This window comes from Rhinatrema bivittatum, chromosome 15 (genome assembly GCF_901001135.1).
Source record: "Rhinatrema bivittatum chromosome 15, aRhiBiv1.1, whole genome shotgun sequence".
NCBI lineage: Eukaryota > Metazoa > Chordata > Amphibia > Gymnophiona > Rhinatrematidae > Rhinatrema > Rhinatrema bivittatum.
Window position 1 is genome coordinate 9,596,438 of NC_042629.1, and position 24,448 is coordinate 9,620,885.

A 24,448-nucleotide genomic window follows, 5' to 3' on the forward strand; every position below is an offset into this window, starting at 1 on the left:
CTGTTTCCAAAACTGTATGCACTTGGCATGCTGTCCTAAGTTTATCTTCTTTCTCCTTCTCCATCCCCAGCAAGTAACAGATGCCTTATAAACATAAAGATTTATGAGGTCCGCTGTGGTTCAGGGAGTTGCTTGTTATTAGAGGTGTGGGGCCAGTCCATAACTAGAGAATTTAAAGCCCTGTGCTGCAAGAGCAGGATCCCCTGCCCTTGTGTTCAACAATAACAGGTCTGTCACTGCACACCCTTTCTGACAGCTCGGAGAAAGATGTTCCTGGTGCCACTGCATCATCTATCTTGCCCTGAACAGCACCGAAAGCCACAGTAGCAGTATTGTGCTGCTGTTAGAAACCATGACCCCAGGCATAGCTTGTACCTCACATGAGCTCTAGCGACATTGCTAATGTGGAAAGCACTGCAGAAGGGTGCAAGTCCTTTCCATGAAGCACAGCTTCTTGCTAGTGTGATGCTGTCATTTTTATTCCATCCTTGTATCTAATGGACATATCTCATCCCCTTACCAATGCTGTTTCTAGGTTGACATTTCCATCCCATATATAATTCCAATTTCCCATGGTGTCCAAAGTTAAGTGTCAATATCCATAAAGTATCACAACTGGATGTATGATGGTTCATATGTAAAGACATGCCAAATGGCTTTTCATATGTCTATGTTACAGTGAATTACTTCTATTTGTTTAAATATGTACTTTTATGTGTATGTGGTTAGCACAATAATTTGGGGACAAGGTTCCAAGCTGGGAACATCTAAAGAGCAGGCAATCATGAGATAGGTTTGCATAGATTGTATGCAAGCCTATCTCATACATATTCATTTTGGATATTCTAAAAATTCTTGGGCACGAGAGTTGGCTACCCCTGTTCTATTTTTTCTAGGCCTCAGAAAAACTACTAACCCAAATTAGCAGGTGTAAATGTTTTCAGGTCATTTTTCTGGGAAATGTTTAAAAGTGAAAGTGAAGTGCATGCATAATTTCCCTTTAACAATTGCTGCAAAGTTTATGCATAAAAATTAAAAGGAGGCTTTGCACATATGCAGTCTTAAAAAATGCGCCCCCCCCCAATGGAAAATGTGTTCAGCAAGGCCAGTCATACTATTTTAATTCAGTCAACCACCATAACAATTATACTACAAGCAAAGAACAAAGTGGCCACTGGAGAATGTTTCCACACTTTCTTTGTATTTTAACTTAGTTGTGGAATTTATTGCCTATAGAGTTATGATCTGTAATTGTAAGAATCACAAAACCTGTTTTTTTGTTAGTTCTCTTGAATCTGGCAGATCCCATCTCATCCTCCTGTGTTCCTTTGTCTCCTGGACCAGTTGGTATGGATCCTAGGGTACTAAAGGAACTAAAAAATGAAATTTCTGATCTATTAGATACAATTTGTAACCTTTCACTAAAATCATCCATTGTACCTGAAGACTGGAGGGTGGCCAATGTAACCCCAATATTTAAAAAAGGCTCCAGGGGCGATCCGGGTAACCATAGACCAGTGAGCCTGACTTTAGTGCCGGGAAAAATAGTGGAAATGATTCTCAAGATCAAAATCACAGAACATATAGAAAGACATGGTTTAATGGAACAAAGTCAGCATGGCTTTACCAAAGGCAAGTCTTACCTCACAAATCTGCTTCATTTTTTGAAGGGGTTAATAAACATGTGGATAAAGGTGAACTAGTAGATGTAGTGTATTTGGATTTTCAGTAGGCATTTGACAAAGTCCCTCATGAGAGACTTCTATGAAAACTAAAAAGTCATGGGAAAGGATGCGATGTCCTTTCATGGATTACAAACTGGTTAAAAGACAGGAAACAGAGAGTAAGACTAAATGGTCAATTTTCTCAGTGGAAAAGGGTAAACAGTGGAGTGCCTCAGGGATCTGTACTTGGAGCGGTGCTTTTCAATATATATATAAATGAGCTGGAAAGGAATACGATGAGTGAGGTTTTCAAATTTGCGGACGATACAAAATTATTCAGAGTAGTTAAATCACAAGCGGACTGTGATACATTACAGGAGGACCTTGCAAGACTTGAAGATTGGGCATCCAAATGACAGATGAAATTTAATGTGGACAAGTGCAAGGTGTTGCATATAGGGAAAAATAACCCTTGCTGTAGTTACACGATGTTAGGTTCCATATTAGGAGCTACCACCCAGGAAAACAATCTAGGCATCATAGTGGATAATACTTTAAAATCATCAGCTCAGTGTGCTGCAGCAGTCAAAAAAGCAAACAATGTTAGGAATTATTAGGAAGGGAATGGTTAATAAAACGGAAAATGTAATAATGCCTCTATATCGCTCCATGGTGAGACTGCACCTTGAATACTGTGTATAATTCTGGTCGCCGCATCTCAAAAAAGATATAATTGAGATGGAGAAGGTACAGAGAAGGGCAACCAAAATGATAAAGGGGATGGAACAGCTCCCCTATGAGGAAAGGCTGAAGAGGTTAGGGCTGTTCAGCTTGGAGAAGAGACGGCTTTCCTCTAGGATATGGGGGGATGTGATAGAGGGGGATGTGATAGAGGTCTTTAAGATCATGAAAGGTCTTGAATGAGTAGATGTGACTCGGTTATTTACACTTTCAAATAATAGAAGGTCTGGGGGCATTTCATGAAGTTAGCAAGTAGCACATTTAAAAGACTAATCGTAGAAAATTCTTTCACACAACACATAATAAAGCTCTGGAATTTGTTGCCAGAGGATGTGGTTAGTGCAGTTAGTGTAGCTGGGTTCAAAAAAGGTTTGGATATGTTCTTGGAGGAGAAGTCCATTAACGGCTATTAATCAAGTTTACTTAGGGCCTGATTTTAAAAAGCATTTACTCAAGTAAAACAGGGTTTTACTCGAGTAAATGCACTTTACTTGAGTAAGTGGGCTTTTGAAAATTGCTATAATATATGCCATTGAATTGTCCATAGGATTTACTTGTGTAAGTGCACTTTACTCCAGTAAATGGCTTTTGGAAATTGCTACAATAGTAGTTACATTTACATGCGTAACTCCTTTTGAAAATTACCCCCTTAGGGAATAGCCACTGCTATTAATTGCATCAGTAGCATGGGATCTTCTTAGTGTTTGGGTAATTGCCAGGATCTTGTGGCCTGGTTTGGCATCTGTTGGAAACAGGATGCTGGGCTTGATGGACCCTTGGTCTGACCCAGCATGGCAATTTCTTATGTTCTTATGTAAATTCTCTTGACGAAGTGTTCGTGGTGATTCCTATTTCACAGTGGATATTTCCTTATTGACTGTGAGATGCTGTCTGAAACACTCTCTATGTTTGATATTTGGTTGTGTTTATATATCATGATGAGGATACTGATGATGATGACACTGCCAAAAAGTTTTAAGTTATCTGTAAACCGACACGATGTGCAAACGGTTGTCGGTATATAAAAACCTACAAATAAATAAATACATAAATAAATAGTCTACTCTTTCCTCACAATTTCTGTCCTATCATATATGGCCCCTGTATAGATCCCTGGTGAGACCTCACCTGGAATACTCTGGGGATAGACTTAAAGATCTAAACATGTATATCCTAGAGGAAAGGTGAGATAAGGGAAATATGATAGAAACATTCAAATATTTCAAAGGTTTCTATGTACAGAAGGCTAGCCTCTTTCAATGGAAGGAGGCTCTAGAATGAGGGATCATGAGATGAGGTTGAAAAGGGGTAGATTCAAGAGTAATCTTAGTAAATATTTCTTTACAGAGAGGGTGATGATGTATGGAACAGCCTCCCAGTGGAGGTGGTGGAGACAAAAACAGTATCTGAATTCAGGAAGGCATGAGATAAATACAGGGGATCTCTAAGGAAGTGAAGAGATTTATAATGCTGAATTAATTGGACAGATGGGCAGACTACATGGGCCATATGGTCTTTTTCTGACTTCCTGTTTCTATGTTTCTACTGTTAGAGATTTTGTTAAGGAATTTTTAAGGACTAAAGACTAAAGAGGTTAGGACTTTTCAGCTTGGAGAAGAGGCGGCTGAGGGGGATATGATAGAGGTGTCATGAGAGGTCTAGAACGGGTAGATGTGAATTGGTTATTTACTCTTTCGGATAATAGAAAGACTAGGGGGCACTCCATGAAGTTAGCATGGCGCACATTTAAAACTAATCGGAGAAAGTTCTTTTTCACTCAACGCACAATTAAACTCTGGAATTTGTTGCCAGAGGATGTGGTTAGTGCAGTTAGTATAGCTGTGTTTAAAAAAGGATTGGATAAGTTCTTGGAGGAGAAGTCCATTACCTGCTATTAATTAAGTTGACTTAGAAAATAGCCACTGCTATTACTAGCAATGGTAACATGGATTAGACTTAGTTTTTGGGTACTTGCCAGGGTCTTATGGCCTGGATTGGCCACTGTTGGAAACAGGATGCTGGGCTTGATGGACCCTTAGTCTGACCAAGCATGGCATGTTCTTATGAATACACCTTCAATGCAGCTTTACCCTAGGAAAGGTGGAATTAAACACAATCACACACAGATCATAGGATCCACCACCTCAAAGCATATAAGCTTTACTACCATTACTACTTCTACAGCACTACTAGATATATACAAAGCTCTGTAAAGATACACAGCATTTTTACTAAGATCCAACAACCGAGTATAAAGGATGCAAATCAGAATCCTTGATTACCTCAAATAATGATATGTTAGGAAAAAGGATTAAATCTGCTTTCAGCTCTTCCTTTATGGAGAGTTTTACATTGTGGTTTAGCATTTAGTACTCACAGTGCACACCTTTCTTAACATTAAAAGTATACACCAGGATATGATTGGATGTGGAAGCCACAACCCTATTTTCTGCAATATATAGTCTAAAATCACAAAACCTTTGTAAATCCTCTGCAGTGCCACACAGATAGGGATGTTGGTCAATCAGAAGGCTGTAATCCTCAGGGCGTGTTTTTCAACTCCTCCAACTATGCACCTGTATCACAGCACATATTATGAAAAAGTGCAGCTTTATTTTCTGCAGAATAAAATGCCTGTGTTCGTCCTTTTCTCCAGCCTGAAGCAGATGACATTCTCTGGAAACCCTAATAATCAAGTCAAAAGGCCTTTGATGCCACTCAATGAAACAACGCAGTATAAATTTAACATAACAGTGAAAACTATAAATCTAACAACTCATTAGAATACAGTTCTAGTTAAAAGTGGCTTTTCTGCTAAGGACATATAATCTATTAATTACAGATATGGAGTAGAAGCCTATTTCTAAAGTCAGAGTGACACAGGAGCTATAGACACAGGAGATTGTACCACCGTTTCATGTATCAATGCTTGTACTCCAGTCACTTTTTCATTTCCCATCATAATTTAACTGTTGTACCTGGAAAAGATAAGCACTGCAAACATGGCTAGAATGTTAACCAGCTGACAAAGAAACAGAAAGGTGTGTTCTGCTGTACAGGCCCAGGCAAAAGGCTCATATTTTTGAGAAAAAGCGAGAGAAGCATTGACAGATGCTTTCTAAAGGGTACTATCTGCCTATTCATTCTTAGGTTTGCACTGCATTGTGGCACACCCTTTGTCTAGCCAGAAGTATTATAGCAATGGATTGGTGTGGGGGAGAATGATTAGATCATTATTAAATATCCCAGGACTCAGATGGCAGATGAACAATGCCCCCTGCTGTTTTACTTGAAGGAAGGCTGACATAGACCTCTGATAAGCAGCCTCTGGGGAGCTCAGAAGCTCAGGCAGGTCTAAACATGCTATTGTATTACTTAAGAAAGCAAGCAGCCTGCAGGAACACTTGGGGAGGCTCTGGTCAGATGAGAGACCAGTGGGTGGTTCTCTTTTCAGAGAATAATATAAATAAGCTAAACAAGTTCTGAAAACAGCAAGTATTTTGCTGTTTTTGTGCAAGTTTGGGTCTGTGGCATGGCAGATATTTTGCTATAGCACTGACACTGTACATGAGGCCACTGCAAATTAAAGTCCTCCATTATATCTCAAAGTAGCTATTCTCAGTACCTGGTAAAGTATTTCTTTTTTTTCCCATCATGCTGGATGATTTATAATAGCACCAATCACTTGTGTTGTGTTCTGCTGATGTTTGGACTGTGAATGCAATGAGCAGAACAGGATCCAGGCAGGGCAGGATGGGTCGTCTGTGAGAGTCGGGTACTATCTAGGCTAAGTCACATAGGCTGGGATTGAAAGAACCAGGGATTGGATCCAGGCTGCAGGAAAACATGGCTAGTTTGCGAATTAGTTCCTAAGCCCCTGCTGAAAGCTTCTTCCAGAACAGTACAAAATAAGAGCAAAGCTCACAGGAAGAGCTAGAAATCTTACTGTTTCAGAAAACAGCTACAAAACCAGGTCTAACTTTAACAGCATGGTCCTCGCTGCTCAGGTCTGTTAAATTCCTCTCTGCTTCTGCAAAAGGAGGCACTTTACCAACATCTCCATAATTAATCCCTCCTGGATCATTTCATGGGGGAACCTTTCTGAAATAAATGTTGGTACTGCTCTGACCATATTTAAACAATTTATGAAGCTTTTCTGTCACCAACATCTGCAATTCCTGATCTTCAGTTAAAAAAAAATCTCTATATATTATTTGTACATTTTCCAATTGTCTCTGCTCAGCTAGGAATCCAGACAATGTTGACTGGTTGCTAGGTAATTCAGCATGTGGTATTTATACTTCTACTTACCCAATATCCCTTCTACAGACAAGTTTGAACATCGAAAGGATAAAGTCACATCAAGCTCTTTTCTCATCTTGCAGGTGATGTCCCTCCTTAAGCCGCTGAGATGAACCTTTTCTTGCCTCGCTCTTTCTTATAAAAAAAAAAAAAAATGCATTGTTGTAGCTTTTGCCATAGTCTTCTAGAAAATTCCTGTGCAGTTATTTAAAAGTTTCTACGTCAGAGAAGACGACAATAAGAAGTATGCTTTGAAATGTATGCAGAAGTACGCACAGACAGCCACCTACATAAAGCTATACCTGCTGGTGAATTTCTGTGCACACTTTATGAAGTCAAACGTACATACGTAAACCCCAGCCCAAATCCCCCCCTTCAGAGTACCTGGAATTGGGTCTCATGCATGCTTTTATGTGCACAAAACACGGACAATTTTATAGCAAGCCATTAAGTCACAAAAACCCATGTTTTATGCATGTAAATAGATTTGAAAATTCCCCCCAAAGTCTCCATTAAAAGGCATCCTAATTTCTTAAAGAACCATTGTATACAAATGAGAAAAGCATTTTATAGGAAAGTCTTCTATGCGTGGCTGCCACATACATTACTTGCAGTGTTACATAATTCTCATCTTTGTTTTGCAGAGGGATTGACAGAGTTTTTCTAAAGCCATGTGAGCAAGGTTTGCTTTCCATAAATGATGATGCTATCGATGTGAAACAGCAATGTGTTTCTTCAGGACAGTTGCACCAGTTCACACCAGAATTACAATTCCCTGACAACACTTGTCAGGGAATTGTCAGGGACAGCTGTCTCCTCTTCAATGGGTGTGCTCGCATGAGCGAAACACACTTATAAGGAGCACATAGGGGCAGATTTTGAAAGCCCTACGCACACCGGGCCTATTTTCAAAAGGCCCGGTGGCACGCGTAAAGCCCCGGGACGCGTGTAAGTCCCGGGGCTTGAAAAAATGGGCGGTCCAGGGCGGGATAGGGGCGTGGCCAGAGGCCTCTCCACGGACGCTGGGCTGGGGGATGGCGTGCCAGCAGTCGGCCGCTGCGCGCAAGTTACACCTGCATCTGGCAGGCGTAACCTGTGAAATGAAGGTACGGGCTGGGGGCGGGTCAGGTAGGGGAAGGGAAGATGGGGGGAATGGGGAAAGCCAGCTGGTCTCCCCGAGGGCTCGGCGCATGCAAGGTGCACTAGTGTGCACCCCCTTGCGCGCGCCAACCCCTGATTTTACAGCATGCACGCGGCTGCGTGCGCATGTTATAAAATCGGATGTACTTTCATGCGCGCCGGGTAGCACGCACAAATATAGGCCCTGCACGGACCTTTTGAAATCTGCCCCGTAGTGTGGTTTTTCAAACAGACAATCCATGAAAAGAGGCAATGCCATTTTGATTTTGCCCTGATTTACCACTAGCAGATGAGTTTGCTTACTATCCAGACTGCATGAATTGTCACTCGTCCATTCATCCAAATCTTTTCTCAACTCCTGAAGCCTTCATATTTTCTTCAGATGGCTTCTGGGGTTTTTATGTTATGCTGACCTGATTCTGCTAAGCATAGTCTGCACCTTTTGACAGCTCTAAAGCCTGGAGCATTCTTCTGGCAAAGGTTGTGCGTTACCTGCTCTGTAGCTTTTTATCCCATGAGCATTCAGAGTGCAGTGAAAGACAGGGTATGGGGCCTTGAGAACCCCTTCTAATTTGCTGCCAAACCAAAGCCCAGAAACGAAAGGAAAAAGAAGCATGAATGTGATGTCTGAAAGGATTTCCCCTGTGGGAGTAATTGTGTCATATCACGTATAAGTTAACCAACAAAAAACGCACATAAATTACACAGATTTTCTAAGCATCCTTGTGCGCATAAGTCCACTTCAAAAACTATCTTGGCAAATCCACCATTTCAAGTTATACCCATGAAAACATCTGCCAAAATCTTGCAGGAAAGGTTTCTTAGGAAAATCCCAAAGCATGTGTGTATATGCAAATTCTGTGCCCAGGATCACTTCTGCTTAGGCCTAATGAACTTTAACATGAACATGGCAACACTGTCCTATCCACAGAAAGGCCTTTTGAGAAGCAGCCTCCCTATGTACACAATGGAAACGAAGCATTTTCTAAATTGGGAACACTGCATTTTTCTCTGAAAACTTCCCCTTACACATCTATTTTAAAATGACAAATTTAGTAATGACTATTAATTACACTATTTATCCGTACAGAGCTTGGTCTCTTTAGACTCTTGAACTGAACATTACGTAGAAATTTCTTTGGGGAGTTTATTTTAACTGCTCCTTTGATGTTATCGCATTTTCAAAAAAGACTGCAAAGGAAAAAAAAAAGACTTAAAACTGCTCCCATCTGTTGAGAAAATGCAGCAGAAAACCTGCTAAGGTATTACCATGTGTCCATCTAATCAATGAACGCAACTGAATCCCTGATCACGCCTTTTTGTGTGAGCTGCGGCACTCCCAATGCACGAACGCAAACTCTGAAACATCCCCGGGCTGAAGTATCCCTGGCACTATTTCTACCCAGTTTAGCAATCAGAGTCCCTTAATACCTTTCAGTCCTGCCTTTAGGAGCTATTTCAGTTTAATGTAGACTTCTGCAAACTGTCCAGACTTCCATTTGCAATTTGCTGCCATTCTGATGTGATCTCTATGTCCTTTCTGAAAGGTTTTCTGGACTTTATTTCCCCCTTTCCAGCACTGCTCATCTTCACAAGAGCAGCTTGGTATCGGAGGCCAGCGTTTACTGGCTTATGAAGTTGATGGCATTCTCTCGGCGAGCTTTTCTTTTTCTAATATTACAAATAAGATGTCCACAGCCGCAACAATCTTTCATTTTTACTGTGTGCTGAGAAGCATTCTGGTTCCAGTATGAAATAACTTTGTAAAATTAAGATCAATAAATTAGTTCCTCTGGCCAATCTTATTGAACAAAAGGTTAAATGTGAAAAAGTTAACTTGGTTATAGTTGCTTCTACAATAAGCTTCACCTCTCTTCTTGTTGTATTATCAAGTTTTACCCTTCCACAAGGACTAACAAAATTGCTAATATGACAGAAAATCAATAATGTGAATGTTGCTTTATTTAATATATTAAAATAAAAGTTCAAAAGAAAAGCGTATAGTAGGTTCAGAAGAAACGTATTTCCAAAAGTGCTGCTGCGGTCTTATTTTTAACCTTCCCAACTAATCCTTCCTTTCTTCCTTCAATGTGAAGTCCTTTCCCTGAGAGTTTTCTGCCCCATCAAGCATCAGGCATATACAATGGGCAGGGTGTACATGGGAAGCGGAGGTAATGCAGCCCCATGGTCACACCAAGGTCCACCAAGCCCAGCATCCTGTCTCGGACTGGATGTGCCAGGACTCAAGGACCTGGCACATCCCAAAAAGCAAATCTTTCTCTGATTACTCTTCATCTGAGATGGCAATAGCTTTAGTCTACCTGACTAATAATGTCTTATGGATTTTGACACCAGCAACTTTTAAACTCCACTAGGCTACTTATCTTGTCCACATCCTCTGGCAACAGATTCCACAGTTAGATTGTGCGCTGAGTGAAAAAGTACTTTCTACAATCTGTTTTAAATCTACTGGTGTTTAGTTTCATGGAGGGTCTCCTTTAGTATTATTTGAAAGGGGAAATAACTATCCTTTTTTCCCCCATTCCACACCACTCAAGATTTTATAAATGTCTATCATCTTCTCTCTCAGCCGTCTCTTTTCCAAGCTGAAGAGCCCTCACCTACGAAGCCGTTCATCAAAGGGGAGCCGTTTAACCTCCTTTATCATTATTGTCACCCTTCTCTGTACCTTTTATACTTCTGCAATCTGCTTTGTCTTTTTTGAGATGGGGGGAACATCATACCCTGCGACCACACATTGCGCGTTGTCTGCATCATTGAAATATTGCATTCAAGCTTTTTCAGGAAGCTTGAGTTACCAAAAATAGAGCAATAAATGAAAGCACTTGGGCATTTTGGCAAGCTGCTTAGAGGAGTAGGTCCCTCGTTTTCTCTTATAGTGTTGCTATTTACTGTGGGATGAAGTCTGGATCAGGCCATGTCCACCACCCGGCAGCGGGGGAGATGTTTCTCTTTCACCTTTGGTTCCAAGTATTCAGCCACACAACTTTATCCAGTTCTGCAGATAGCTGCAGAGAGTTTGGGTTTCTCTGGGATCATTGAATTGTAGGAGACAGTATCATGACCCCTTCCCATTCTGGTTTCTGCTGGGGCCAGCTCCTGCTATACAGTACTTCACTTGGGCTTTGCACTGACGTTTTTTTTTCACTAGACCTTACTAAATTATTTATTTCTTATGCAGAATTGGATAAAGTCATGTGCCTGTCATGTTAGTCCACTCAAACGCATGGAAATAAGGTTACCAAACAAAATAACAATCCAGAGTGCTTTTTTTTTTATTGGAATACATTTCTTTCTTGGCTGGCTTTCGGGAGTTGACACTTGCGTCTGTATTTCCAAACAGAATAAGCCCAAGACGACATTGCTAGAAAATACAATTCATAAAATAGAGGTGTGAAGAGGAAAGGGGAAGGAGGAGGGTTGATGTGTTCGTGATAAGAAGGTGACAGAGAGGCAGTAAGATTATTTCTGAAAGTGAGTAAAAAAAAAATATGATAGCATCTGTTAAATCCCCTGCATGTGAACTGAAATAGAGTGATAACATCGCACACGTGAGTTCATTTTCTGTGCCGCTAGTCAACCAGAATTCCACCATATTGAGAGCAGACTCTTCCCACATGAAACTTTGGCCCCTGTGGTTATAAACTCTGCCTCTCTTTCCCATTGGTGGTGAACCATTTTCACTGGAGCAGAAGGTCTGGCTGCACGACGCAAGGAAAGAAACTCACCAGTAAGGAGTTAATTCTATTACCCTCAAAGTAAAAAAAAAATCAAGCAACAGAGTGGTTTTAGTTTGTTCAAGAGAAAATAATCACCACTTTTTTTTACCATTTCTATCAAGTATTTTTAACATGAACTAGAAGGACTGCTATCATGCCGTCTTTAAAAAAATGCCTTTTATTTAGAAATGGCAGTGAAAAATGAAAAGCACTACCATTTCTCTATTAAAAATGGGCAGTTAAGTGCCATTAGTGGGAACTGAAATGGTTTCTCACAGTCAGACTCATACCATCTTTCTCCCTAAATATCCTCAGCACACAAATGCGTGCACACACACAAAATCTGCAGCTAGAACTGACAAGTCATTACACTGCTGTTAATGGGAGATTGCAGGCTATTTTACAGCAGTAACCAAAATGGATTTTATACTATATTCAATTTAGCGTTGTTGATCAAAATCAATTGGTGGCAAAACAGCGTAGCAAAGCAAAACAGCACCCAGTTTATTCAAAAATCATGCAAAATGCTAAATACTAGGGACGAAACCCCCCAAACAAGTGGATAAACTTTGTGTGCAAAACTTAGCCAGAGAGAAATGGCAAAGGAGATAGTGTGAGGGTGGGGCTAGGCTTTAGCCGGCGAGTGCAGGTATTGTGCTGTCCAGCTAAAGTTACGGGCTTCAGTCCGGTCAGAAAAGATTAGAAGAGATTGCGTTATTCCCCGTGTGTGTTACTGGCTAATCGGACAATGGTGTAGAATGTAGGTAAAGTGAGCGTAACGCACCCTGCAGATGCTAAGGTGGTTATTCTCTTGCACACTAGTATGGTGCCTTCTTCATTTAGGAAGCTGCCGTCTTAATATCTCCTTACCCTTTCCCTGCTTTCTATCGCACACAGCATCAGACAGAAGACAAAAATGCCTTTAGACTCTATGAAATTGCCAAAGATGAGAGCATCAGATGAGTCTCTCCTTACCCTCAGAGGTGTGCACCGTACAATATTTGTGTGTGTGCTTTTGTTCCCAAATGACAGGAGTATATCAACAATGTTTTCCAAGTCGTTTGTGGTATTTCTGCATCTGCATTGAAATAAACTGCACAATGAAATGTCATTACGTGATCTGTGCTGTTTCAGATGCTCTCCTTTTCAGAAAATATTCTGCCTCCAAGCCTCAGCCAGGGTCCCCCCTCCCCTTTTGGACACTCAATCACTCTTCCTAAACTCTCCAAGCCGAGTTGGCAGCGGGCGTTCCTGTAACCTCCTGCAAGCTGCCATGGGGTCAGAATGGAACTCAGAGCAGAGGGTTTTCCCAGCTCTGCTGCAGCCAAGCTGGAGCACAGAATGGGGAATTTTGCTGTGGGTGGAAGGGGTGCTGGGAGGAGGCCAACGTCGGTTTCTCTTACACAAGTTGAACAAAAAAAGGACCCAACATAAGCCACAAATGAAACAAAAAGCAGACACAACTAGTTTCACTGCACAGCCCTAGTGAGCTTTCTCTTTTGCAGGTGCCAGCAGTTACACAGTAATTGTTGGTTGATAAGGACCTTTAGCTCTTCCTAGTTGGTTCCTGCATACTGTATCACAATTGGCTCTACTCATTCTCTTGTGCTCCTCGCCGGTTCTTAGCAGCACCCTCTGCTATACCCCCCCCCCCCCCCCCCCCCCAAAGTGTGTTTGAATTCTGTCACAGCTGGTAAGTTCTTCCAAGTATCGAGCAACCTCTCAGTAAAGAACTATTTACTCAAGCTTCCTCTGAGCGTTCCTCCTCCTACTTAGTTGCAGAACTTGTAAAGGTTTCTAGTTAAACAATTACAGGCAGTGAGGATCACATTTCGTTTTGTCAGTAAATTAGCTGGTCTTTCAGCCAGAGAACTGCTACACACATCTATGAAATGATTATATTTATTTCATCATAGGGCTCTATTTACTAAAATGTGGTAACACAGTTTTAACGTACCTTAATTATCTCAGTTTCCACGAAACTGTGATAATTAAGTAGCATAGTTGTGTTCCCATGACTGGGAAATTACTAGGCAGCAGTAACACCCATGCATTCCCAACCTGCCTTCCCCCCATGCATGCTTGAAGGAAGCTCCAAATTACAAGAAAGAAAACCCACCTCAGGTGCCACCACAAACGTGTTTAGTAATAAGCCCCACACCCTGCATACCAACCCTGGCTCCCATTCCCACCTCCAGATATCAAGATGCAGAAATGTGCTTTCAGGAGAGGTATTTTGAAAGGTTAGAAATGCACTTTATTCTTACTGTTGCTAAACGATCAGGACAAAAAAACCCAGCACATTTTTGACATGTTGGTAACATTAATATGGATGACTCATTATTCAAGGGCTCACTCATTCTAAATCTCAGTCTGTAAGCCCCTTGTAGTGGGTTCTTCGTACAGGTGGAGTTTAGCCTCCAAGGTCCTAGGCGTTCTGTGTGTCCAAGTACATAAAAACAAGGTGCTTGCTAAGGTTCTTGCTCACTATGGATAATCTGATACATAATACACTTTCTTCTTGATAAATCCTTACTCCAGATTGATAAACAATTCAAACTCCAACTCACTAAGGTGTAGGGATGTGAATCGGTACCAAACTCGTTTCCAGTACTGATTTCAGGTAAAAACCGCGGGAAATCTTCGTTCCCACGATTCTTACCCATTTTAATTGGCTGTGTCGTGCCGAAAAAAAAAACACCCTGACCCTTTAAATTTAATCCTTTCGCATCCCCCACCCTCCTGACCCCCCCCCCCAAAAAATTTTTTTTAAAGTACCTGGTGGTCCAGCGGGGGTCCCGGGAGAGATCTCCCACGCTCAGGCCGTCGGCTGCCACTCATCAAAATGGCGCCGATGGCCCTTTGCCCTTAGCATGTGACAGGGTATCCATGCCATTGGCCGGCCCCTGTTACATGGTAGGAGCAGAAAAACGATTCACATCCCTACTAAGATGCCAGCTATTTCCATCTTGAAACGAGACTCCCTGGACACTATGCAAAGATCCTGCGAGATATGAGTTCCTTGCTGTGGTGCTTCAGTTTTACTAATGATCACATCTGATACTTTCTGCTGCCTCCATGCCAGTTTTACTCTCTTGTAGTGGATAGATATCACCTCCTATCTCCTCATTGTTACGGATAGGTAGCATCTGGGTGTCCCTTCTTCTCCCTCTCTTTTCTCCTTATAAACTGAGTACTGAATGCGTATCCTCTCCTCAACAAATAGTTCTGCCACAAAGGCCCTATTTCTCTTTTTTCAAGAATGGGAAAATGGGAAAAGAAGGGTGGAAAAGCTTCCCTTCAAATGAACTTCCACAGTGGAGACTCTTCTCCTTCTGAAAAAGATAATTGAATTATAAAATCCCTCCAAACTCCCAACATCCTTATTTCAGTGAACTGGGCCTAAGGTTTCTCCAGAAAAAAAGAGGACAAAAAAACCCAAAACAAAACATTATTTTCCAATAGACGTCGAATACAAAACTCCGCATCTCCTTTAGGGGTGTCTAATACAGAGCTAGAAAAAAACGAATGCAGCAACCTCACGTGGGATTGTATGGCATAGATAGTATGTTCCCATCTCATTCTCTAATTGCATAGTCTGTAGGTGGCCACAACTCCATAGGGATCCCAATGGAGCCCTACATGTTTAACTCTTTTGATTAATGACAGCACTGGACTTTGGTTTCCTTAACATTTTCTGAGGAAAGAAACAAACATCTGAATTAGGTGTCCAGGCTATGAAAGGGGACTGTCCATCATGCTTCCATTCAGTTTAGAAATGAACGGGTTTCATCTCTACGAGCCATGCAAGGGGATATCTAAACTCTCTTTAAGCCAATAGATCATGTTTAACAAATAGATACCTCAGAATCTAAAATGACACACTTCAAGTTAGTAACATGATCTTCACAAGTTGAAACACGACCACTTTCTCCTGTACCCTCCCCACGTTGCCTTTATTTCCTTGAACAAGTCAGAATTACTTGGGTGGTAGGAGAAGACAGCAATGCGCTGGGATGACACTGTTTATAGGTTTTATGTAATGCAGAACAAAGCCAAAAGATCAGATCCTCACAGAACGAAAGTCCATGAAACATGCTTATTCCCTTTTAAAATGTGCTACTATTTTATGGAAAACAGAATATCATGAGGTCAGGCGGTCTGTTTTTACCTCTCCTTCCTACGTGAGTAAAACTGCTGGAGGAAAGTCCATTGTTTGCAGTAGATTAATAAGTGCAACAGTGTGCAGTGTAGTCACCTAAGGCCAGTGCAAAACCCATTAGCTGGACAGCAACTGTATATCCTGGGACACTCGAGGGATTAGGGGAATACAGTGCCTCAATGTCTCAGGAACAATAGCTTGTGATTGTTGCCATGGTTACTCTTTTTATTGAACAGAGATGTAGGTACAGTAGCAACATAAGCTCAATAATTTTACAGGAATAGAAGTCATAAGGGTCCTAAGGTGTTCTCTGCCTCTCTCTCCCCCTCTCTCTCTAAAATGATGAATATTTTAAGAATTGCAGCTTTAATGCATTGATTTAACCTCATTTGCTTTCTACTACTTTACCTCTCAAGTGTGTAACAGAGAGCTGAACGCTTACACCAGAAATGGGTTTCATGAATTGAAGTCACATATTTTTTGGGGGGGGAAATTATCTTGTACAAGGTATTTTATTGCCTTTCTGCTCTGGACCGATGATTAGAGCTAAGAGCAGGTTGTGCACTTTAATACAGCAACATGAAAGTCACTGTACTGAAATAATTATCTTGAAATGAAAGTGCAAGATTATATTATGCTGTTAAAGGTTAAACAGGACAAATGCATAAATCAAGTTAAAATATATGTGAGCTAGGCTGGAAATATCACCATGCAACATCAACCTCATTCAAACATATCTTATCACCTATCTAATAATGCAAATATTGAGGAAGCCTAATAAGATTACACAGATTATAAGCTTGGAGGTTTCACTGAGAGTCTTGTCCCAACTTTTAACCTCTTGGAACCTTCTCTGCCTTCTCCCCCCCCCCCCCCCCGATTACACATTTTGAAGTTGGAAGGTAAGAGCCAACGATATGCTCAATAGCATTTTATATGGACAACATCAACACATTTCTGTAATTATAGGTCTTTATCCAATTTTGACTCTCACATTTAAAGATCAATAAATTATCTATGAAGTTTGAAAGTCCATATAGCATGGGGGGAGGGTGATTTTCAAACTTTTCACTGAGGTGCACAATTAGTTTGTGTCCACAGACATTGGGGTAATTTTCAGCAGGAAAGTCCCTGTGTTCTTTAATACTTACTTGGGTAAAATTTCTATAGAAAGCAGCACAAGTAAACTTGGGGATGTGCACCTTTTTTTTCAGTTCATTCATTTGTAATTCCCGTTTTTATGAGCAAATTTTGTTTTTAGGGGAGAGTTTTTCATATTTTTTGAGTAATTCATTTTTGAAAATAGTGTGTAATATTAGCTGAAATGAATGATCCAAAAATGTTTGTAATTTTCAGAATGAGCTGATTTTTGCTTCAGATGAACCAATAATCAGCACATTCTGATCAATTTCCCCTTTTGGATTATGAAAATGCACCATCCCTATTGACAGTACAATTCACACAGGTTATTTTACAGTTCTATCTAAACATCTCCTCAAGCCATACAAATGGCATGCATAGAGTGGAATTCCAGGCATGCTTTTAGCCAAATTGAATGAGGGCAATTTTCACAGGTCAATTTACCTGGGTAAATCGCTATTTATCCAAGAAAGTGGTTTTGAAATTTTTCCATATATATAAATTTCTTCAAAAAAAAAAAATAGAGATGTTATGATTAGCAATGAGATTATTGGGAGTCACGAGGCTATAAAAAAAATAAGCAGGATCAAAATTATATACATAAGAGAGAAATGTCCTTTCTGAAACTAATAAACAGCCAGAAGCTAAAAAAAATTCTGTCGTTCTCAAGAGCTTGCCAGATAGCATGCCGAGCGCTACAGACATACTTGACAAATCCTATAACCTGAGAGCTAAGATCTAAATTACAAATCAGACTCAGTCTGTTTGCATTTCAGAGAGGTTTTATACTATGTGGAATCTATCATTTCAATTACAATGGAAAATATTTACAATTGCTAAGATGGTAAAATAAAGTGGTTATTTAAAGAATAGTTAAAATTATGCGGATGAGGCTGATTGTAATCTGTGTACTGATGGGGAAGAGAGGATTTATGCTAACAAAAAGAATCTATTACAGGGCAGGGATTTCAGCAAAGGTTGAAAGTCATTGTGCCCTACTTCACCTCAATCATTTTCTGTCCTGCTAACCCTTGTTAGGAAAAGACTGAGATTTGCCATATTGATGTGTATTAGCATAATGTGTGTAACTACGGTATCTTACCGAACTGCTGCTATAGAGTCTGGGCCTAAGCTTAGCTCGATTCCCAAATGCTTTTCTCATAGCAATTTTGTTGTGACCTACTTCAAATTTAATAGCCACATGAAGGATCAACAGATGTTTATAAAAATGTGACCTTGGGCTCACCATGAAGGGTCTTACTGTTCAAAGCCTTGTATCTGTTGTGATCCTGCCCACGACAGGCGCGAGCAGTCCCCTACCTTCCTTCCAGCTTGAACGCGGCCAGCCAGGCCGCTGCCGACGCCGTTCCTCGGCAGGGCGAGCCGCGACGCTCCTGGCTCCCCCGCGGTCCTAGTGCCGTTTCCGGGAGTCTTCTCTTCATGGCATGGAGCCGCTCCTGCTGCCTGCTTCCTTTCTTCGCAGCAGGGCTGCTGCCGCCACCACCGCTGTCCTCCGGCCTTCCACATGGCAGGGATGCTGCTGATGCAATCTCCACTTCCTGCTCACCATAGGCACGGCCACGCACCTCTCTCCTGCATTTAAAGGGCCAGTGGTGGGAAAAGCCCGCGGCACCAACGAATGATGTCATCAACCTGCTTCCTGAATCAGCCCTATAAAAGGGTCTTGCTGCTTTTCCTCAGGGCCTTCGGATCCACAGTGTCTGTGGTCTTCTGTGGATTCAAGTCTTCTGTGGTCTTCCTGCGCCTTGATGGATCTTCGTTCCGTGCTCTTCATGTTCCTGTACTTCATCTCCTTGATGTCCCTGGCCTCGTCCCTTGTCAGAGCTCCCTCGTCAGCTGTCTACTGTTCCTGATGTTCCAGATGTTCTGTGTCCAGATGTCCCGTGTCCTGAGGTGCCATGTTCCGTGTTTCTGATGTCCGATGTTCCTGTCTTGACTTTGTCTGTCTCATCTTCAGCTCTTCGTCCAGTTCCCAGGTCCCTCATCTGTCCACCTCTCCTGGCGTGGTCTGTGACCAGCCCCAGGGAGGCTGTGTAGGGTGCTTCGTGGTACAAGGCCTTCTTCTCATCTGCAACGCAAGCCTCCAGAAGACTCCTGTTTTTAATGCCTTGCTTCTGAGTATCCTGAGGCTTGAATCTTGTCCCAGTCTTCGGAGTTCCCTTGTACCTGCTTCCATCCATACCTAAGACTCTGCCAGAACCTGCTCCGCTTCAGCGTGGTCCGCGACCAGCCACAGGCGGCTGTGTAGGGTGCACCCCGGTGCAGGCCTCTACTGAATCTTCGTCATGTTCCAGTCTCAAGTTCCACTTCTTCACCTGGAGTCTGCTTCGCATTCAGCGTGGTCCGTGACCAGCTATGGGTGGCTGTGTAGGGCGCACTGTGATGCAGTTCTCACCCAGTACTTTTGCCTGACTTCAGAATCCTTGCCTGAAACTTCCGAGCAACCTGAATCCTTGTCCGAGTCTTCTGAGTATCCAGATCTTCGTCTGAGTCTCCTGAGTATCTAAGACTTCGTCTGAATCCTCTAAGTATCCTGAGTCTTCATCTGAGTCCTGCCCTCAGCCTCCGTCTGGCCTCACACACTCGTCGTTCCCAAGCGGCGGGTCTGGAAGGGCTATCGAGTGGCCGGAGGGCTAGTCTTGAGACCAGCATTGCGTTGCTGGGTCTCATTGGTGCGTGTAGGTGCAGTGGAGGGCTGTGCCTGCCTTGTTCCTGTTCCTAATAATCATCGCCTTGTCTTCAGTCCAGCCTTGCTCCTCCTCCACCTGTGCTCGTACCTGCTCACCTCTCGTGGTTTGTCTTGGGGCTCCTCCCTGAGCTGCGCCGTGACCCAAGGGCTCACATCCTACCTTAGATGGGACCATGCCTCCACGCTCCTAACAGGGCCTGAGGGCTTGCTCCGCAACAGTATCACCATCATGTTGACCCCAGTATTTTCCATGATCTCTGCATAAATTTTCCACATCCATGCAGTTCACAGTGCTGAGCTCAGTGCCTTTCAGATTTTATTCCAATGCTTTTTATCATCTAAGATGTCAATTGAAAACAATCGCTGTCTTGCAATTATATCCATGCTATAAACATGACTTCAGCCACACTCTTGGCTCTTATCAACTTGGGAGGCCTTTGGTTAAAAAAGAACAAGCATATATTTTCAAATGGAAAATGAGGGCCCCAGGGGGATAATAAAGAAGTTGAATGAAATGCTTTTTTAAAGTGGGAATGTGTTACTTTCCTCCACGTATTCAGGGTTTTGTATATAGTAAGAGGTTATATAGGTTGCTATGGGTGGTCCTGTTGTACTCTGATACTTGGGGGCAGTTTTCTTTTAGGTTGGATTATTCTTTAATACTATGTTTTCTCTATCAGGTCTGTAAAACAATATTACATAGAAACATAGAAGTGACGGCAGAAGAAGACCAAATGGTCCATACAGTCTGCCTAGCAAGCTTTCACACCTATTTGTTTTCATAATCTGTTACTTTGACCGCTGAGGTCAGGGCCCTTATTGGTAACTTTTTGGTTCTATTTCCCTTCCACCCCCATCATCGATGCAGACAGCAGTGCTGGAGCTGCATCTAAGTGAAGTATCTAGCTAATTGGTTTGGGTTAGTAACCGCCGTAATAAGCAAGCTACTCCCGTTTGTTTACCCTGCATGTGCAATTCAGCCATTGTTGGTTGTCTGAATAAAAATCCTCTTTACTTAATTCCCTCTGTTGCTGAAGCAGTGAGCTGCGCTGGATACTTATTCCAAGTCAAGTATCATGCTTAATTGATTCGGGGTAGTAGCCACCGTAATAAGCAAGCTACACCCATGCGTATTTGTTTACCCAGACTATGTAATTCATTCCTTGTTGGTTGATGCTGATATAAATCATCTTTTCTTCATTCTCTTTGCCGTTGAAGCAGAGAACTATGTTGGATGTGCATTTCAAATGAAGTATCAGGCTTAATTGATTCGGGGGTAGTAAGCGCCATAACAAGCCAGCTACGCCTATGCTTATCTGTTTACCCAGACTATGTAATTCATTCCTTGTTGGTTGATGCTGAATATAAATCATCTTTTCTTCATTTTCCCTGCCGTTGAAGGAGAGAGCTATGCTGGATGTGCATTGAAAGTGAAGTATCAGGCTTATTTGATTTGGGGTAGTAACCGCCGTAACAAGCAAGCTACTCTCCTGCTTTTTTGTGGATGCAAATCCTTTTTTCCACATTTCCTCTTGCCGTTGAAGCATAGAGCAATATTGGAGTCGCATTAACTGTGTTTATGTTTATTGAATAAGGATATTAATCTCCAGGTAGTAGCCGTCATTCTCGCAAGCAAGCCACCCCTTGCCTCTTCTCTTCATTCACATCCTCTAGACTTTATGGATCCACAGTGTTTATCCCATGCCCCTTTGAAATCCTTCAGTTTTGGTCTTTACCACTTCCTCCGGAAGGGCATTCCAGGCATCTACCACCCTCTCTGAAGGCCAGTTACCATGACGCAGGGTAACTGGCCTTTGGAGAGGGTGGTGGATGATGCATTTTAGCAGTTTTTTGTCAGGTCAATAAGCAATTAAGGATGTGGAACAGGTAGAGTAGAGTCACATGCACTGTGAGTTTTGAAAAACGTGGATTTTGATTGGACATGGGGAATTTAAAAGACTGAGTTGAGAGAATGAATGAATGATATACAGCTTGGGAGGTCATTTTGAAGAGACGTTCGGTAAGGATTCTTTCAAATGGGTGGAGATGGAGGTAATAAGAATGCTTAATATTACTTATATTTTTATATTTTTAAAGATATTCCCCTGATGCAGGCACACAGGAGTGCCAAAACACTCCAGCTTCAGGACATTTATAATATTTCAGAGGAATATTCAAGTGGACACTTGATTACAATGGAGAAATATTGAAGGGGACACTTGGTTATATTGGAGGAGTACAACTGCAGCATGGCAGTATTATGTTGGCAATTGCCAATAGAAGGTGAATGAGACTATGTTTGAAAAGCAAATTGTGAGCCACAGCATTGAGGAAGAGATTCAAATAATATTAAGATGGTCGAAATATTGAACAATGAAGCATAGTGGTCTGTTGCAGTCCCGGGCCTTGCCCCGGTCCCTCCACCTACCTTGGGGAAGGCCCAGGCCGTTTCAGGGCCTTCTCGAGCCTGCATGGCCTCCAGCGCGTCTCTCCCTCCTCCGGAGAGACGCCGACGATCCGTGGTGGCTGGCCCCGCCCCCTAGATGCACGCTCGTGAGGGGGAGTCCCTCTTAAAGGGGCCAGCGCGAGAAAACCATAGAGGAGATGACGTCGGACACTGCAGGGTATTTAAACCCTGCAGCTTCACCTGGACAGGGCCTTGCAACGAGGTTCCTCAGTTCCCCTGAGTTGTTAGTTGCTGTGGTATAACCTGATCGTCCTTCTGTTTTCTGGCTCCTGACCTGGCTTTGTTCTTGACTACGTCTTCAGTTTCCATTCCTGGCTTTGGTATTGTCTTCTGACCTCTGGCTTCTGATCCAGCTCTGCCCCACGACTCCGTCTTCAGCTTCCACCCCTGGCTCTAGTTTGGATTTCTGTCTTATGGCTTCTGACCCTGCTTCATTCCTGGACTACAACTTTGGCCTCTTCTTCCACCTCAGGTATCCAGTACTTGCAGGCCCAGAGGATTCTCCTGTCCCAACGGCTCAGGCTCTCATGGCCTCCTCCCGGGGGAGCTGTGGGCTTCCGAGGGTGTAGTCTCTCCAGCTCCCTGGGCCCAGCTGTCCTCATCTTCCACCTCTTCGGCCGCTGCCTGGATCCTTGGTCGCATAGGGTTCCGCCTAAGTCCAAGAGGCCCAGGATCCTACAGGCTCCTCCTGGGGGGACCTCAGGCTTTCAGTGGTGATGCCTCCTCCAGAGTCTCTTCAGTGCCGCCTCCTGGCTGTGACGCTTCCTGTGGGTTCCCACAGCATTATCCACCGTCTCAGCCAGCCCAAGGGTCCACAACCCTAACAGTTTGCAAGGCCATGGACCCGGCGGATCTTGCAGGCTTGAAGGCCATCCCGGGTATTGTCCAGAGGCTGCAACAGCAGCAAACTTGCCTCGACTCCCTGATGGCCACAGTGCAGGGATTAGCCGACCGCATTGGTGGAGCCACTGCTTCCAGTTCCTCGGTACCTGGAGCTAGCACCAATTCAGGATCAATAGCACCCATTCAAATGCCAGTACACTCGCGGTTTTCAGGAGACATGAAGCTTTGCCGAGGGTTCCCGAACCAGTGCTATATTCGATTCAACCTCCTTCCAATTCAGTTTCCGACAGACTGGGTCAAGACAAGCTTTATTATCTCCCTGCTGGACGGGAGACCCCTAGCGTGGGCCTCCAACCTCTGGGAATGCCAGGACTCCCGCCTGGACAACCTGGTACAGTTTGTCACTGCCTTTCGGAGGGTCTTCGATGAGTCCTCCCGCAACCCTACTGCCGCATCAGAACTGCTCCAACTGCGTCAGGGTAACTGGCCTTTGGCGGAACACGCTGTGGACTTCCAGACTCTTGCCGCCGAATTGAACTGGGGAAGCGACAGCTTGCACAGTATCTTTTTGGAGAGTCTCTCCCCAAGACTTCAGGATGAATTGGGGGCCAGAGATTTCCCGGATGACTTGAACGATCTCATTGATCTAGCGGGCCGCGTGGACCACCGCATTCAAAGCCGGTTCCGGGAGAGGAGGCTGGCTCATAGGCCTGGGACCTCTGGAACCACTCCTTCCCGAAGCGGGAGTTCTCCGTCTGCCTCTCCGGGGGCTCAGGACACCGAACCCATGCAGGTGGGCCGGGGGGCCTATCTCTCAAGAAGAAAGAAGGAGACGCCAGTCCCTGGGCCTATGCCTGTACTACGGTGGCAAGGGCCATTTTCTTGCCCGCTGTAGCGAGTGTCCAGGAAACACTCGGACCTAGGGACAGTTGGGGAGCTAATCCTAGGTCACACTACTTCTGACTCCCCGTGCACCGTTCTGGTGACCTTACTCCTCCCCGATGGGGAGTTTGAAACGCTAGCCCTGATTGATTCTGGAGCCAGGGGAAAACTTCATATGCAAGGACTTGGTCCATCTACTTCAGATTGGGGTTCAACCCCAAAGAACCCCTCTCCGTGTGTCTTCTATTCAGGGTAAAATTCTTCCAGGGTCCATCACCACCCATATCAAGCCTCTCACGCTACGCACTGGTATTCTGCATGAGGAGGAGATTTCGCTCTTCATCCTGGAAAAGTCCATGCACCCAGTCATTCTGGGACTACCTTAGCTGCGGAAGCACTCTCCCATAATCTCCTGGGATACCCTCCAGGTGACGTCCTGGGGGCCATCATGCTTCGGAGTCTGTTTGGCTGCTCTTCCTCGACCACCGATACCCCTACTGATGGCTTCCTTGGCACTGCCACACCACTACCAGGACTACCTCGATGTCTTTTCCAAGGAGAAAGCCGATATCCTCCCGGAGTACTGCCCTTTCAACTGTGTGATCAATTTGCTTCCGGGTACCTCACTGCCACGAGGAAGGGTATACCCGTTGTCCC

At 43.3% G+C, this 24,448-nt stretch overlaps 1 long non-coding RNA gene across 2 annotated transcripts in view; it reads right to left on the reverse strand.

The window, feature by feature from the left end:
• Positions 1-4,604: 4,604 nt before the first annotated feature.
• LOC115077006 overlaps positions 4,605-24,448 on the reverse strand; it is a 146,901-nt gene continuing 127,057 nt past the window's right edge. The window contains exons 2-3 of one of the 2 annotated variants that reach the window (XR_003852931.1): positions 6,717-6,838; positions 4,605-5,090 (exon numbers count right to left, since the gene is read on the reverse strand). This is a non-coding gene — a long non-coding RNA (uncharacterized LOC115077006). Of the gene's footprint in view, positions 5,091-6,716; positions 6,843-24,448 lie in introns of both variants that reach the window. The other variant, XR_003852930.1, reaches the window with a different exon arrangement.